An 18871-nucleotide genomic window follows, 5' to 3' on the forward strand; every position below is an offset into this window, starting at 1 on the left:
TATATCAGGCGGTCAATATTTGATTAACTATTATGAAATTTGACATCGAGAAAAGAAGAAATTGTACACACACACAGGCACACACACGCACGCACACACATACACACGTGCTTACATACATCCATGCATACATACATACATACATACATACATACATACATACTTTTCATTCTTAGGTTCTTTTTATTTCATTATATGCTATGGATAATTGTGTTTTGGACTTCATCTTGTCTAAAATCAGTTAATTTCCTACTTGATCTGAATCACTGATTTTCGTTTTGTAAACAACATGTTTTTCTCAATCTGAGTCCAGAACATTGGAGATGCCCAATCTAATGCTGGGTCTACTTGTTGTTTAACACATGTTATATTATCATGTTAGTAACATAACTACGATTTTATCTTGTAAACATTTGGAATCTTCCAGGACGAAATTTCCCATTAGGTAATTGTTTGTTGTTTTTTTTAATTCTGACCTGAGGCCAAGCAGATAACTACAAAAACTTGTTTATCTAGAGATTATTCATTCGTGCAGTAAGATCTGAGCCGAGTCAATTGCATTATTGTTGTGGTCAGTATTTCATTTGGGCTGAAATTTTTTTTTTTTAATTATTTAATTAAATGTATTCTTCTCTGAAAATACAAACTGCTCAAGAATAACTTTCATGGAAATAGAGAAGTCGATTTATAATGAAATTCAAAGATTTATTCTTGGATTATATTATTGTGATCCAACAAAGAACTGTTGGCACATCACCGCGACACGGGCCACCACAGGCACATCAATACCTCCAGTGGTGGATTTATTTTTGAATACCACTAACGTTTATTCAAAACTTTAGTCATTAGGACTTGTGCTAGAAATTCTAGGATTTTTGGGGATTTATTGCATAGTAAGTTCTTTTCTTATTTTTCACTTTGTATTCATAGGAAATAAATTATTTGTTACATTTGACAAAGCTTGTTGCTTCTAACTCTTCTCTATTGTTTATTTTAAAACAACATAGTCGTAATACATAAACATACACACAGGCACGCACGGACGCACGCACTCACACACGCACGCACACATACATATATACATATAGACATGCATATATACATACATGCATACATACGTAAGTACGTACGTACGTACCTACATACATACATACATACAACATACATGCATACATACGTACATACATACACACACACATACATACATACATACATGCATGCATGCATGCATGCATGCATGCATGCATACATACATACATACATACATACATACATACATACATACATACATACATACATACATACATACATACATACATATACAACATACATACATACATACATACATACATACATACATACATACATAAAAATTTCAAAAGAATCAATCAATCATGCAATAAGAAATATCACTGAAGACATTAAAGGAATATAGCTGCTCGTATAGATTCTGAGATTCATACAGAACTGGTACAAAATACCGAAAGATGGCCTTAAGTGCCATTGACGAGTTTGCAGTATAATGTATAACGGACGCTTACTTTTTTCGAATTCAGATATTTATCTGTTTTAATTCAGGAACTGAACTATCCTTTTATGGAGTATCTAAAATTAAACTTTCTCACAAATATAAACGAAGTAGTTAAAAGGTACGCTGAAGGACTTTTAATTTGAATATAGCTCTTCAATCAATAATCTTCATGAGAGATGAATGCAATTAAGTCTTCAGAAAGAAATGTTAATCTTTTTAATGTGTAATAAAATAGAGGAAAACAATCTCACCCTTTAATTATTTTTTTTTCGTCTTTAAAGATCGTTAGTATTGCTATTAAATATCACTGAGTTATATTCGTTGATATATAAATCTCGCAGCAATAGACAAGTCCCACCTTTTCAGATAGCAATAGACAAGTTACACCTATACAGATAACAATAGGCAAGTTACACATGTACATATAGCAAAACTTCTGACATGAACAAAAACTTTTTCTGAAAGTAAAATGTGTTTGCATGACTAGACACAATTGTCAAGCAGTCATCAGCTTTATAAAATAGTAAATACAACACGTCATTTGGATTACTTTGCTTCTTTCGATTCTTGATGCCATTGGTCGATTTCACTCCAACGACGTAGGTTACCACATTAAACACAACTCTTTGGAGATTCTTTTGCATTCTCAACAATATCAGACTCTTTATCAGACACCGCCTTGTCACTGGATGCACCTGCAGTCACTCCAAAATCAATTTTTTGTACGCCATTGGAGGACTTATTGGAACTATAACCCTTGTCCAAGCTTACACCTCCTACAGTCGTTTCTGGACTTTGGTCCTTTACCAAGAATTTGGAAAAATCTTGATCAAGCTCCGGAGGCCCAAAGATTATCTTCCCATTTTCGAACTCATACTCGGGAATATAATTCCAAAACCCAAATGCGTTCCATGCTGGAAAAAGTCCCATTTCTTCTCTCTGCTCAAAATATTCCTCTAGCTGCTCAGTCTCGTTTTCTCGCCTTTCTTCAGCAGCTTCACTTTCACTTTTACTCTGTGACGGTAACTGTTGAATAGTATTTATATCTCCGTGAACGTTTCCTCCAAAACCAGTTCCCGCTGAAAAACTGTGTCTGCTTTCTGGAAGCACTTGCATTCCAGAAAAGAAATTTTGCTGAGTAAAAGGATGCATAATATTCCGAGAAAAGATCGGCAATTGCCTATTCACCTGATGCACATCGTTGACTAAATAATTTGATAATCCCTGATGTTCGTTTCTGTTCACAAGAGGTGAAGGACTCCTCGTCAAGAAAGGGCTCAGTTGCAGTAAAGGACCTTGTCGCACAACATTTGGCAAAATAGATCCTCGTTGAAAGGGGTAGCTCATGGCAGAACTTGGTTGCACAGGACTCAGTAGAAAAGGTCTTTGCTGTATAGAACTTCCAAAAATTGCACCTCCTCTTGAAAATGGTATGACATCTTGTTGTCGCATATGATTCATGAAAACGCGTTGACGGATCGCCTCGGAAGCTAACCACGGTGTCACCAGAGGGGATTCCATAGATAAAGATATTCCTGCAGACTGTTGATGCATGACAGGGTTACGGTTTGGAGTAGGAAGTGGCCACATCTGTTTGTGATTCACATATGGTTGACCAGATTGATCAATGGTATTTCCAGGAACTACAACATCATGGATTCCGAGAGATGGCGAAATCTGACCAGACTGATGCAAAGCACTTCCAGGGACCATAGCCTGGTGGATACCAAGAGATAACGGATGCATTTGAACTTGTTTGTCTCGCATTCTGGGTGAGATCGGAAACGGAAATTGTTGAAACGTTGGCAATAACCTGGAATGTTCCGCTTGGATCATTGCAGGTCCCGATTCAGGTCCCATTGTGGGTCTTTGTGGACCGGAGTGTACACTGCTCAGCTTTGGCAATGGAAAATATTGTCCGTGAGAATACTCACAACCGAACAATACGAAAAGGAGAAGGCCGGCAATGAATTCCATCCCCTGTAAGAAGATTTTAATACGGAAAGCTAGTTTATGTTTTACTTTTGCACTTAATACTTTTCACAGCTTTGTAAGGGTAATTAAAGCTTCTAAATAGTTATATGGTGCAATGACATCGACAAAACGTTTTAGCTTTCTAAATGTCAGGTCAGACTTTATGTCTTATCATTTAGAAATAAATGTTTTCACTCGACCATAGACATATTCACAGAGAGATACCTGCAGAATATATTTGTGATGTGTTATATATTATAAGTTAGCTTTAACTGTATTTCCTATTCCAAGTTCATGCCTCCCAGTCAATGCACGTTATAATTAAAGGGATAACTGGGGTTGGGTGGGTGGAATATTGAGATTGTGTAGGGAAATAATAAGAAAATATAGGGAAAATAGTGTGCTAATATTGCCTAGTCAGTACCAAATTTTTAACACACACAAACTAGCCAAAAGTAATAACAGAATACATTGAAATAATAATTTAGACGCAGGTGCGAATCCAGAAATATCCTTTCGGGGTAAGCGCAAACAGGTAGGCGAGGGTTCGGTGGGGCGGATTTTCCCAGGGTCAGATTTTAACTGTATAGAAAGGCTACTTTAGGAAATGTTCCTGGTATTTCGTGTTCATTTTTCAAAGGGTGAAAGGCTCCGGTACCCCACCCCCTCCACACATTTTTCTCTATTTTATTGAATATAATATGTAATGGCGAAACATATGTATGTCCTTTTTCTGCATAAAACAAAAATGATAAGAAAAATGGGCACACGGTTCTCCCAGAAAAGTATAGGAATGTGATAGAGATTCTATAAATATTATTGGGGAAATACGAATTAAAAATATGTAAGGATGGATACAAAATATATGGATGTATGTTGGGCCTGCCATTTTTAAATTCTGAAGCATTCAATAAAACATCAATGTGTGTGACATTTATAAACTTTGCACAGGGATGATCTGTAATATATTTTAGCTTCAGTAATACAAAGTCATTGCAAATCTTGTCGACCTTTTACTTTACAATGAGATGCATGTGAATGCGGCTTTATGATTAAGAAGACTGGTTACCGACCAGTTCATATGAATTCCTTTATTTAGTCAATTCTATGGTGGTCTTCTGTGCCACTTGAAAATTTTGCTTTTCTGTTGCATCTCATCATTAACATTAAATGCAAACTTTTCAATATACTAAAATTATAAACGTTACCAAAATGTACAATTTACAATTGATACTTCTAGGCATATTTATGACCACTAAATAAAGACGATGTATTTATTTATTTATTTATTTATTTATTTATTTATTTATTTATTTTATTTTTTTATTTATTGACAAGTTAGCTATTTTTAATGAGTAGTTGGCTACCTGGCTGCATGGTCTGCAGCATTGATTTACTAATTTACACGTTATTACTTAAGTAATCAACACATTCGGAGTCATGACAATCTGTCTTTCTTGAAAAGAAAATGTAATGGAAACTATAGGCTAGAACTTTATAGATTTTATATTTTTATATGTCTCTGCTTTTAATGGTTGGACAATTTACCAAGCCGTTACATCATTAAATCTTTTATTTTTGAAAGCATTTGCTCTAGTGAAGGATGATCGACGTGCTTTCAGAAAGCAGTGAGACCAAATAAATCAATGAATAAACGACTTTATTGTTGATGGATCGTCAAGGAAAAGAAACAGGTAGGACATGTGGGATATTTTCTTGCAATTTGTGTAGATTCGCTATGATATTAAGTGCTGCTTTATTAGAAACAAAATACTACCTAGTCATTCTAAAATTTTAACCTTCATTCTTATTAGTGAATCTTTTTCGTTTAGAAGACAATGAACAAAATGGTATAGGTTAAAGCAGAATCTTTAATTCTCTTCAAGACTGACGTAATATCAAAGTTAAGTACATTTCATGCAAGCCTTTAACACTTTAAATTGCAGTAGTGCAAATATAATTTTTGAATCATGATAACAGTAATAAAAATTGCTTCGTTTTTTTTTTAAATAAATTATTTGATCGTCTTCTTATTATTATTCCTCTTCTTTTTTCTTCTTCTTCTTCTTATTATTTAATTATGTGTTTATAGTAGAGTAATCTGCATTACTCTGTGCACTGGCCTAAGGAGAATTACTCTTGAGAGATAATATTTGGAGGTCAGTTGGTTTCGAACCCGGGACCCCTCATGCTAAGATATGGCATCTTAATCGCCAGCCCACACGTTCCAGCGTTCATACTACCATTATTATTATTATTGTTTTTGTTGCTGTTATTAATGATTATCATGAAGACGTTGTGGTTGTTTGTTTTGTTATTTTTGTTTACTGCCTCTTTCTTATAAATACAGATTAATATATTTTGTATGGACTAGAATATCTTTGTTCTTTGCAGAATCAATATATGCAGATAAATTACCAACCAAATAAACATTATCAGGGCTGAGCTCTCATAAACAAACATACTGAAAATATTATTTATCTTACCTGTGATTGCAGCTGTTTTGCGCCTTTAGGTATGATTAGTCTCGGTGTCTCTCCTGCTTATATAACCATTTCCCCTTGGATAAACACAACGTGACTTCAAAACATGACGCGTGGAGGAGAAACATTAAACGGAAGTTGAAGCAGGTTAATTCACTTTGGCTTAACATCGTTTTACAGCTATATAACCCATGAACATCTTCGATATTTAAAACACTATGTTTGTAGTAAATAACTAAAATTAAACATTTAATTTATAATGAATTCCTAGAAACGGAGAATTTATTAATATGTCTAAACAAACACCGATGTATAATGCGCACGATCCTTCTCTGCAACGTAAAAGACAATGTAAAATACGTTCAAATAGTGTATAATTCCATTTCAGTCAGCTTGGAATATTTTAAATGTTCATCGAGCGTCCTTTTAAGGAAAAGAGTAAATTACATATTATTCTTTTTGCATGCATGCTTATCGTTCCCCAAACAAATCTAAAACTGTGCACTATAAAGATGGGATAATTCGGCAATGTTTACATTAGCTTATAAATTTTGAGGGTTGTTTTTGTTTATGTTCAACAGCGGCGACATGTTTTTATGGTAACTATTGGATGGTGGTGGATTACTGGAGATGAAAATGTACACAATCCCATGCGACACACAAGAACTAATGGTATGTGACCCTCATACAAGACAACAAAGTCCCCCACATGTCTATATATAAGTAGAGTCTATATATAAGTAGAGACATAAGACGTCATACAGTGACTCATCAAATAGACTTATCTGAGTGGACTGGTGATAAAATATAGACCTTTTTCAGGAAGTCGAATCTGGGGTTTTCCACTCCGATATTTAACGGATGCGCAATCAACGTAGGGCAACTTTTAACATGTTCGTGAAGAACGTTTCAAAAAAAATTTTAAAGGTTTGACATCTGTACACCCTTCACAGAAATAGTGTGTTTAAAAATAATGAGTAAATAGTTCAGTAACCTGCCTAAAACAGAAAAGTAGATATGAGCACAGAAAGCATCAGAGAGGACCAGGGCAGCGGACAGGATTTGTGGGCCCTAGGAAAAATTGTCAAAATGGCCCTAATGAATCACAAATTGAAACAACGGTGGACGCCCTGACCTCTGTGGTCCCCAGGAATTTGTCCTACTCTGCCCGCGGTCCTTTGTATGATCCATTTCTGAAAGGAATGGGGTGAGTGGACGATTTTCGTATGTGACCAGAATTACAATTTGTACAAATCTACGTGTATTTAGATGATTCTTCAAGACTATATACTCGTGAAAACATGAGGACTTACAAATCTCTTTGTTGCATATAATTAATTTCATAGTGGATGGATGCATACAGGTGAACACAGCATCATCAATGCCAGCGTAATCAGATCCCAAACCCAATCAAAGAATCCACAGAGTTACACTAGCTGATAGTACCGTAGCCACTGGTCATTACAAATGTATCGCAGGATGAGTTAACTCATCATTATTATCCATATTTTTTCATGGAGTTAACAAACTAAGGAGAGAGAGAGAGAGAGAGAGAGAGAGAGAGAATAAATTTCTTAGCCAATCCAATGTATCATAAGCAGTTTTGGGATTCACATTCATTCCCATTTAATTTATTAACTAAATGGCAAACCTTTGAGGAATCTGCTTAATATGTGACGTGCCGCCTTTGGTGTTCATTGTTTGCTGCTAATTAGACAAGATAACTTGTTTATTTTCGGATTATTCATTACCATGCAGTCGTGGGGGGGGGGCAGGGTTTAGATGAGAGTCACGATGCAGTAACATAAAGCAATATACACTCATTTATTGTTACAAAAATACTTGATGAAAACGTACATTTCAACTCTTATACTTGTGTACTGGCATATTATTGTTTACTACTATCTGCGGCGAATCTATAAAGACAAATGTTCTATTCATGTAAGAAGTGTAGGTCACTCGAGTTGCCCTACGTCAAATGCGCATGGCCGTACCGGATGCGGCTATGGGATAGGTTTGGCCAGCTAAAAATAGTATCTAAAAATGATCTATATAGAGCAATTTGTATTATGTAAACAGCGTCAAAAACCATTTGACTTCCATTTGAACAATACAGAACAAAAAAAAAAGGTAGCTGAAATATTTATTCTTCAACTATATACATGATAAATCCATCTATTTACAACTTTGGCATATATTGGGAACAACTCTTTGGCACACGATCAGCAAGTAAGAAGCATCTCACTAACTCATAAGCATATAATAAAATATATGATACATATAAACTAAGGAAAAAAATAGTAGAGTATGGTGTGGCTGGCTAAGGAGCTGTACCTGTGCAAATAACTATGGAGCTGCTTATACAAATCATGGTGCAACTAACTAAGGAGTTGTAACATAGACATTAACTCGGAGCATGCAACTGGCTAAGGAGCTGCACTCAGAAATTGAACTACTGCAAGTAACTAAGGATCTGATAGAGGTGCAGTTAGTATTGGGGGCAAGAGAACGAAGTAACACGAAATGAAGTCCCAAATGAAGTGCAGTTGAAGTCGTCAGATGAAATTGCACAGAGTGCCCCCAATATGTAGTTGTCTTCGTTGATTTTTTTTAAAGAAGAAAACAACGTAGCAAGTCTCACATACATGGCAAATATACATACTAAATGAAAACGCGATGGCAAATTTAAGATATGAAAATGTTCTGCATGTCCTAGATAAAGCCACATGCAACAACTCTTGACAAATGAAAACACTGGAAATTCAACTATGAACACAGGGTAAATTATGTATGAACAACAATCTGCATGTTCTAGATAAAGTCACATGCAACAACTCTTGACAAATGAAAACACTGGAAATTCAACTATGAACACAGGGTAAATTATGTATGAACAACAATCGTGTCAGTGCCTGGTTGGATCCACAAACAAATGGGTCCAAAGGAAGGGTACCCATGCTTTTGCGCACTTGCAGAAATTTCACCATCACAAAATAAGGACATATGGAGTTGTTTGTCCTGTAATACAACAAAGTAATCCCTCTGCGGAAAGGATCAGTTTTGGAGGATTTAAGTTTGAAAGTAAAATAATCGGCAGCAACAGAGACATCTTGAACACACAAATGGAGCGCAGTTTCAAACTTGCCTGTGGAAACCGTGAATTCGCCACACCATAAAAAGCCAAAAAATGCAACACATGACACCACTTCCATCAAGAGATCCGTGCATGGTGAAAAATGTTCTGTATGGAATAAGAAGCACAACTGCCTGAGCATCTGAACAGTTATTGGAAACCTTGGTCTGGTAAGATTAGATTGCAAGCATTTAACTCCTCTCAAAATAGTGAACAAACAATAGCACTGATGTCCAGCTTGCTGCAAAAGTGGGTTTGGAAGTCCGCTTTTTAGATATGCAAACAAACTGCACACAAGTAAAGTTTAATCTTGTTGTAGCGCAATTTCTGCACTCCATAACAATGAGCTACATACTGAAGAAGAGTATCCTCAGAAATTTGAGGAAGTCAAGACACTTGGTGTTTGCCAGTCATAACCATGAAATTGGGAAAATGGTGTTGGCCGGATTGGTAAGATATCTATGTTGCAGGGCTGAAGGCAGCATCCCAGATATGACTGATAACATCAATTAATACAGACTCTCGTCCAGACATGTGTATGTTTCCGGTACCCTGTTTGCTTCCGGTGAAAGTTGATGAAATCTGCTCCACTGAAAACGTTAAAACTAGATAAAGAACCAGCAATGCCATTGTTTACAGCTGGCAAGTATCGGCAGTCACAACGTAACTGTAAATCATAGCACATAGTGTGAGTGTCCATGTTAATTATAGCAACTGCTGCCTGATGGTCACAGTTAAAGATAATTTTTCGGGATGTCCAATTTTGACCCCAAAGTACAGCAGCAGCAACAATTGGGTATAATTCAAGAAAAGCCATAGATGACTCATTATCATAAATATAAATACCGTTAGGCCATTTATCTGAAAACCACATCATTTGAAAGTAGGCACCAAAGCCACGAATGGAAGATGCATCAGTATACAATTCGAAGTCAACAGCAAAGGTAAGTTCATTCATAAGGAAGAAGGATATGCCATTACATTTCTGAAGAAAAGAATGCCGCATTTCCAATTCAAGTCTGCATTCAGTATCCAGATACCCATATTGATATAGTTCTTTGACTGACTTAGCCAATAACAAAATCTAAATGTAAGAAACAAAAGTTCTGCCTGCACAATAATTCTGGATGCAAAATTAAGATGGCCAAGTAAACTCAATAGTTCTCTCTTTGTACACTTTTCCCGATGTAAAATCTGTCAAAAAAGTAGCAATGATCCTGTTCCTGTATATTTTTTCTTTTGGTGAACGAGCTTCCGTTTTATTAGTGTTAAACACAATTCCCATATATTCCAGAACATGAGTAGGTCCCATTGTTTTATGGGGAAAGTGAGATATTTAGTTTAGCAAATATCAAGGTGATACGTGCCATGGTGCAGTCAGCATCTGCATCAGGAGAATCTTTTGCCAAGTAATCATCTAATAGATTGCACAAGTGACTGGTACCATGTTCTTCTTTGCAATCTAGCAGATGATGCTGGCTAAATCATTAAATAATTTTGGACTTGGTCTACATCCAAAAACAAGACGAGTAAAAAAGAAATATTGATTCAAGTGTTTTACACCCTGAATGCACTACTGAGAGGGTTTCACATATATTAGTTTAAATGCATCTGTTATACCGGCCTTTTACACATCCAAGAACCAGCTCCCAAAGTCTGCAATGTTTGAATGGCGTCGTAAATCCTTACATAGGTCAGAGAACAGTTTTCCCTATCAATAAGATCACTGATGCTCATGATTTCTGAGCAGTGAGGGGCTGACATGTCAACAAAAAGTTTTTATTTACCAGATTATTTGCCCTCGACAATGCCAAGTGGATTTATTATGTAAGTGTCAAAAGCAGGGAAAGAAAATGGACCTAAAAGATAATCTTTGACTAACTCTTTCTGTAACAATTCCGAAACCATACTTTATTGTTTACAAGCTGTCAGATTGTTTTTACATTCCAGACTCTGTTGTACAGGAACTTCTATGCCAATGTCAAAACCCTCACTCAAACCTACAAGTAATATTTCAACCACTGATGTGTCATGTCACATAGTTTTTACATGTGTGACTCTGTAGTACAGGATCTTCTATGCCAATGTCAAAACCCTCACTCAAACCTACAAGTAATGTTTCAACCACTGATTTGTCATGTCACATTGTTTTTACATGCGTGACTCTGTAGCACATGATCTTCTATGCCAATGTCAAAACCCTCGCTCAAACCTACAAGTAATGTTTCAACCACTGATTTGTCATGTCACATTGTTTTTACATGCGTGACTCTGTAGTACAGGATCTTCTATGCCAATGTCAAAACCTTCACTCAAAACTACAAGTAATGTTTTATCCACTGATTTGTCATGATAATCTTTTAGTTCAAGTGCAAGTTGCATAATGTTAATTGGAGTGGAAGCCTTCAAAGAAAGATCTGAGATTGGTAGTCATTAGCCACATTGCACTTAGGATGTTCCTTCTTACAATTAAGGCAAGCATGTATATGAGTGCATTTTTCATGCCTGAAGCCAGTTTTTGAAATAAAATTATTGCATATTTCTTTTCTTTGATAAACAAAAGGCGTGGACATCCACATTTATCAAAATTCCTGTCCCAACGCAATTTATGTGTATCCAGGTCCTTTTTAAATAGGTTTGGTGGGCACTGTGGAGAGAAATGGTCCAAGTTATTACAGTAATTACATGAAATAATTTTTTCTCCCGGCTATCACGTTAGAGAAAATATAATTACCATGCATGCCCCAGTTAATCCGAATTTTATGTTGTGCATACATAGCAGATGCTCTTGAAAACATGATGATAATCACATCATAGAAAACGCTTCCTACAAATTTCATAGCAATTGAAACTCTCTCTCTCTCTCTCTCTCTCTCTCTCTCTCTCGTCCAGATCTTTCCTACGATTTTGGTACACCGCGCACATAATAGTTCGATATTCGGAGAATGCAGTCAGGAATTCTCCTAAAGTCAGTGTTCCAGAGAGGCGCGGATCAGTATTCTGAAACTAAACTTCCAGCACATTTGACTGAATGGCTCACATACTGCTAGTGTCAACATTAGGAAGTAGTAAAGAAGCTAAATTCACGTCCTTACCAGTCAGAATTTGCTGCCTAATATTGTCCAGCACGGTCTCGACATGGGGTAAGGACTGCGAAGGAACACCCTCCTTTGCCATTAGTGATATGTGAAAAGTTGTCTCCTGTTCACTCGTTATATTACCATCAGAGATAAATGGGCTGCAAAACCCATTCACCTTGTTCGCCAGGAAATCCACCGTTCTGTCAAGGAGGCAATGGCTGCCGCCATGTTGGACACGATCATATGATCAGATGTCATCAGCAGGGGGATGCAAGCCAGGCGTCACATCACCACTATTATCTGACCTGGATGAATCCTGCGCAATATTTCCATTTGTCCGGAGCTCCTCCTATCCAGACACATTGCGAATAATACCATCAATCTCAGATGGTGATGTGATGGTTGCTGAAGGTTGCCTTCTTTTCCTTCTGTTGTAGTTGAATTAGAGCCGACGTTTTAAACGTGGGCGGAGCTTCATGCCCTTGCAAATGTATCCCCGTTCTCAATTGTTCCAAAGTCCAGCTGGATGGATTTTCCATATCATAACGTGGAATGCGATCCGATCCGCCACTATCCAGTAATCTTTCAGTATTTACACGCGTCGGCGAGAGCGAACAAGGACGCTGGACTAGTTCACCCAAAAGTACATTATTGTGGACTCTGGTCCGCTGTCGTCCTTGTTAAGGCATTGTCTAAATCAAGGACAAAGATCACGAAACGAAGAAATTTCCAAGTAAATGAACATAATTTGTTCAGCACACTACGAAGTTCACCGATGTTATCATTGGGAATGTGAAACACCCAGGATCCACGACGAAAATAAAATCATTACTGGAGCGGAAATGTACACAGTCACACCTAATGTACAAGAATTAATGGTATATATAAGTAGATACCTCCGACATCATGCAGTGACTCATCAAATAGACTTATATGAGTGAACTGGTGATAAAATATAGAGCAATTTGTATTATGTAAACAACGTCAAAACCATTTGACTTCCATATACAGTCCAGCTGACTATAGCATACAGTCCAGCTGACTATAGCATACAGTCCAACTTGATAACCTTCTTATCGCAAATAAGTGAATCGGCTTATCCAAAACTACCACATTCTTGTCTTAATCCTTGACTATAAAATAGATCTGAGAAATCCGACCCTTGAAAAAACGATCCTGATGCATCTGAAAACAATTTTAATGCTTTCACGGGCTAGAAAACAAAATGTATTACTGCGGATTAATTTTGAGTGTTACATTTTCTAGTCATAATTTGACATAGTTGTAGCCATATTTTCACTATGAAATGTATAACTGCATTTTAATATTAATTTCCGCTTAAATAATAAATTGAAAGAACTTTGTGCATCGAAATCAAAAATACTATAAGTCCCAATACTAAGATCTGATAGGTTTGATTTTCACGTTTATCTGTTAAAATGTAATGGGGTTTTTTTCTCCATTGAAGCACGTTTCCGTACAATAACTTCTTGCTCTTGATATATTAAAACCAAATTTGATATGAGGTTTAAAATAAATGATGGAAACACTTTCATATATCTGAAGGGTGAAAATTGGGTTGAGTTACGGCTCTAGCGTCATAAATCGCGTTCTATACGATAAATATTGACGGACAGCATGGAATTAAACAAAATTGTGTGCGGGTCTTAATAGGTAAAAAGTCTTGATCGTATTATGTTTTCACCCTTTCTTGTCAAATATTTGTTAACAGAGATAAGATCCTTGTTTAACTTAGAAGTTTTGCTTTTGCATCTTAAAGCACGATTACTGCTATAATACCTTAGGCAATCGGTATCTTTTGAACAAATCATTTGTTCCGATCTTTATTTGCATTTAAATTAGGTCGATTGCACAAACTGCATCTCTTTTATAACGGGCTCCCAACAGCTCACTTGTTGGTCAGACGTTGGACTAGTGACGTGAAGGAAACCAGAGAACCCCCAAGGAAACCACAGTATTAGAATAGGTAACAACATATACATGCACGTAACAGAAACATGCATTCAGCTCGATAATGCAAGCGAAAGTGTTACCGTCATGACATACGGAAAGACTGATACAAGTCTAACAGCACAGGAAACATTTTATCCTGCTGCGGCAATGGGACTAAGGTGTTGTGCCCAGAGATAACCCACAGAGGCCAAAACGGTCTGATCTGGGCATAATTCGAACATGCACTCTTCTAGCAGCGAATCAAATACGCTAACCATTGAAATACGTTTGTTCCTCTAACGGTAACAGATTGTATGCGATTAAATATCAAAATTAGATATGAAATTAGCTAATCTTTCAATGCAAAAGACTTACATTTTTACTGGAAGCTCTTTAGTGGGAAACCTTTGTGGCTTTACAAGAGCAAACACCTGCGAAGTTTGTAGGAATATTTTATAGGAGTTAAGTAATCAAAACTAACAATGGCGTTCAACTATCATGTAAAGGTTGAGAGATATTGATCTCAGAGTTCCAAGTAATTTATTAGCCCCGTCTTTAATGTTTTGTGAAGTCAAATACATACAAAACTGAGGTATGGAGAACACATGCTAAAACTGAATCCTTTCTAAAACACGGAAAACTCGTATTTCAAAACCATCGTTAGACTTGCAGTCTAAACTTAAACACAGCCCACAAGTAAATTCCGAACCCTTTATCTAATTATTTCAAGGCAAAAAGTCATAACAGTTTCAAAAACTACTGAAGAATCTAAAGGAAATTGTATCACTACAATAAACTAATTGAGTTTTGCGCACACATACAATATTAACTTCGTTACCCTGATATCAAGCAGGTATAATTTATGAATCAGATAGTAAAGCTGGTTTATTACGTTAATGAACACAACATTTCCTCTGTTAGAACGTTTGAGTTTAATTTGCCCGTCATATTCACAATTACTATGTACTCCAAAGGCTTTGTTATAAAGTCCCTTATTACATCGTTTAATTGGCTTAGGCGTTTATATATTCTGATGTGGTTTTCACGCAATTTTTACGAAAAGAGTTTTATAATTCGTAAACTCTAAGTTAATCCGTTCCTCAATTCCGAGAGAGAGAGAGAGAGAGAGATAGAAGAAAGGAAGGAAGTTCAAGCCATTTGATGTAGTGTCACTCGATGATGAAGACGTGACTACATTCTTGGGGAATTGAAGGTACTCGGGATCGAGCTGCAAAAGACAGAGCCTGCTTGAGTTTCTGGCTAGCAAAACTTTATTGAAATACTCGACATGTAAACTTACATTTCAATATCAAACTACAACAAGCTCAATTTTCGAATATAAGAAATACATATAAAACTACGATATTCTTTCACTTACCAACATCATACTTGTATAATATCTGCCGTTTAGAATGTAATACAGATAATTAAATATCGAATAAATTCACGATAGCAAAGGAATCTAAAATTCAATATTTCAGACTAATACCGTAATTGAAATATATTTTACTGAATTTATTCTAAAAAGTCAACATATTAAACTCTATTATATAAAGAGTATTTTATTTCTAAATTAACTATTACTGAGTATGAAGTTGGTAGCGAACGTTGCTTTTACTATAATCAATAATATAATTATAAGTAAATATGAGTTCTTCAAACAATTAAACTTTCCGATACATTATATTAAAGAATAGCAAAGAAATATTAAAATTATCTAATGTTTAAACATACTGATGTTAGGTTAACATCTTAGCACTAAAAATTCTTATAACACTAAAAATTCTTATACTATGAAAACTGTACATAGACGGTTATCTTACCTGCAAAAGACAGAGCCTGCTTGAGTTTCTGGCTAGCAAAACTGGTGTCGACCCGTGGCTGGGCTTAATATACCCGCTTTCTTAAGACAACGCCAAATATGGCGTGTTCTTTAGCTCTTGCGTTTGGCCAGAATCTCAAAGCGAGGCTTCGTAGTCTCTTACAGATTATTGTCTAGGTCTGTGTACATTATTACGTAAGTACTTCTGCAAGATCAGCACATTTGCCCTCCATGAGAATTTTTGGAATCTGTCTAGTTCGCTATTTTTATAACCTGATGAATGTACTCTCTTTCTGCTGAGTCTGAGATACAAATAATGTTTTGCATAAGACGGTTCGTTCTTGATCATAATAGCGTAATCATTGTTGAATAGTAGTATATAATTGTAACACGAATAAATGGATTAAATCTCAATATATTTAAGTAGAAGATTACTTTCAGTATGATTTATCAACTTACTTCTAATACAATTTAATCAAAACTTACTCTTAACACAATTTAGAGAAAATTTCAATCTTGTTACTTGTACTAAAAAATTCTGTCCTAATACAATAATATTGTTCCTTGTTTATAAATCGACAGTACAAATACAGAACATAGATCAACTGTAAAATACGCATCATTGCAAAAATCTCAGGGATAAAGTAATTAGCATTTGATATCTTCTTAGACAATACTGCATTCATATTATTACATTGATCAATACGGAATATTCCTTATTACATGTATTGTACCAGTCTAGGCAGATAACAGAAGTAACGGATTATTTCTAAATTGAAAGGTTTTATAATGATAATGCACGTTTTAACAAAACATCCATTTAAATTCGATATATATAAAAGCGACTCCTCTAAATATGTTAGTTGGTCTGCAATAATATATAATTAAACAGTTCTTCGTAAGTTCAAGATTCAATTGCCATTCATGGAGAAAATGATATTCGTCTTCTAGAACTGAGCAAAATTTACATATTTTATTTCCTCTGGAAGTCTTATTAGACCTGTCATGTCTTTCATTTTCTATTTCCAATCTATATTATGATGTTCCTGGTTTATTTCATGCAGTTCTACATTTTTGTATATTAATGGCTTCTAAATATAAATGTTAGTTAAAATTAGCAAGCGTTCTATAGAAAATAGCCCTTGATGAATACTCCACCCTTTGCATTTCAGTTTTTAATATATCATCAGTCAACCATCATTTAACAAAAGCTGGAAAATAATTTATATCATCACTACCTTGGAAACGCCAAGCTTCGATGATTAGATAAAAAGAATCTAAGCAGGCTTTCCTCATAAAACATTACTATCATATCAGAACACTGTCTTACGCTAGCTACTTTCTAAATGAAATGCAACTGTTCCCTTTCAAGACAGTCAACTTTGCAAAATCATGTACCTCTGCTCTGTAGTTAAATATGGGAGTTATGAGTTTGTCAACTTAGTTTACAGAAACATCGGTGGATTTATAAAGGTATTTAATTAACTTATAAACTGTTTCTGGAGCCTTACAAAAGAGTTTTCTGATTTTCTGTGAAGAAAGCAAAATCCCGCAGATCTATAAACAATACTTAAATATGAAAAAAAGAAATTTTCTCTCTGCATTTAATTTGTATTATAGAAAAATGTACAATTTCAAGGTATTATTCCATTTTGCCTAAATATAATTACTGTTGTCTCCATTAGAGTACAATTTTAAAATTTCAGATCCTTTCTGTGGACTGCTTGTTGAGTCAGAAAAAATTTATAATAACATCAGCATGCATTACTAAAAACAACTTTATCTTACATTTTTCTATCTCAACAACACGATTAGGTAGAATTTATTTTCTAGGTCACTGAGATATACTTTAACAAATAAACAAATGGAGACAAACATTCGCATTGACATACACCTAAAAAGCATGAAACTTCTTCGCTAAATACATGCTGGGACTCTACCAATTGAATTCGTATTTTCATAAAGATTAACCTTTAACATTTTGCCACAGATACCTGGTGTAATCAGTTTACACCATGGAGTATTTCTAGCAACGTAATCAATAACCTTTGTAAAGTCAATGAATCCACAGTAATTTCTCACCACTAATGTCTCGCTGTCAGTAACTGATTTTACTCTCAATTTGATTTACCGTATTGTAATTACTTATACAACGAGTCCAACTGCAAACTGCACAGACCCAGATCTGCCGTCGCATGACGCGCTGGCAGATCTTGGTCTCTGCAGTTTGTTTAGAGTAATCAGTAGAACAAACAACATAGACCTGATCTGCGGGCGCATTATGCTACGGCAGACAAAGATCTTCGTTGTTTGCAGTTCGACTCGACCTATAAGCGAGTCAAGACGGTCCGACAAATAAATGTGTTATCAAAGGTATTCATTATTTCATTTCATTTGCTTATGTACTTTAACAACATATCCATTTGACAGATGGTTAAGCCACGTCTGGGCCTTCTAGTTTTATTCTAATAACTGTCGCAAACATCTTTTTAGTTTATCGATATTCGTGTCTACAAAAGGAAATTAAATGCATGTTTTACAAGGATATAATCACCGGCATGATTTTTTTCCGTAAGAGTGATAATTGTTCAGACATTTGAAACAGGTGTTGTCATCAGTCCGTCAACAATTTATGTAACAGCCAGTTAAATACATGGGGTTAATATCATTTTGCAGTCATGCTAAAACAGCCTTTCACAACATCCGGAATATGTCTACAAATTTTAATTTGAAGTTTTTACTTTTTTGTCCATTCCACAACAAGGTTTAACATATAACTTACATAATTTGCTGTTGTATGCCTTGAAAAAAGACAGACGCACCCAAAGGTAAGCAGAAATGGGTAGGTAGATATGAAAGGTAGATAGATATGTAGTCAGGGAGATAAGTAAGGTA

The sequence above is a fragment of the Sinohyriopsis cumingii genome, chromosome 1 (genome assembly GCF_028554795.1).
Source record: "Sinohyriopsis cumingii isolate HCF-2022 chromosome 1, ASM2855479v2, whole genome shotgun sequence".
NCBI lineage: Eukaryota > Metazoa > Mollusca > Bivalvia > Unionida > Unionidae > Sinohyriopsis > Sinohyriopsis cumingii.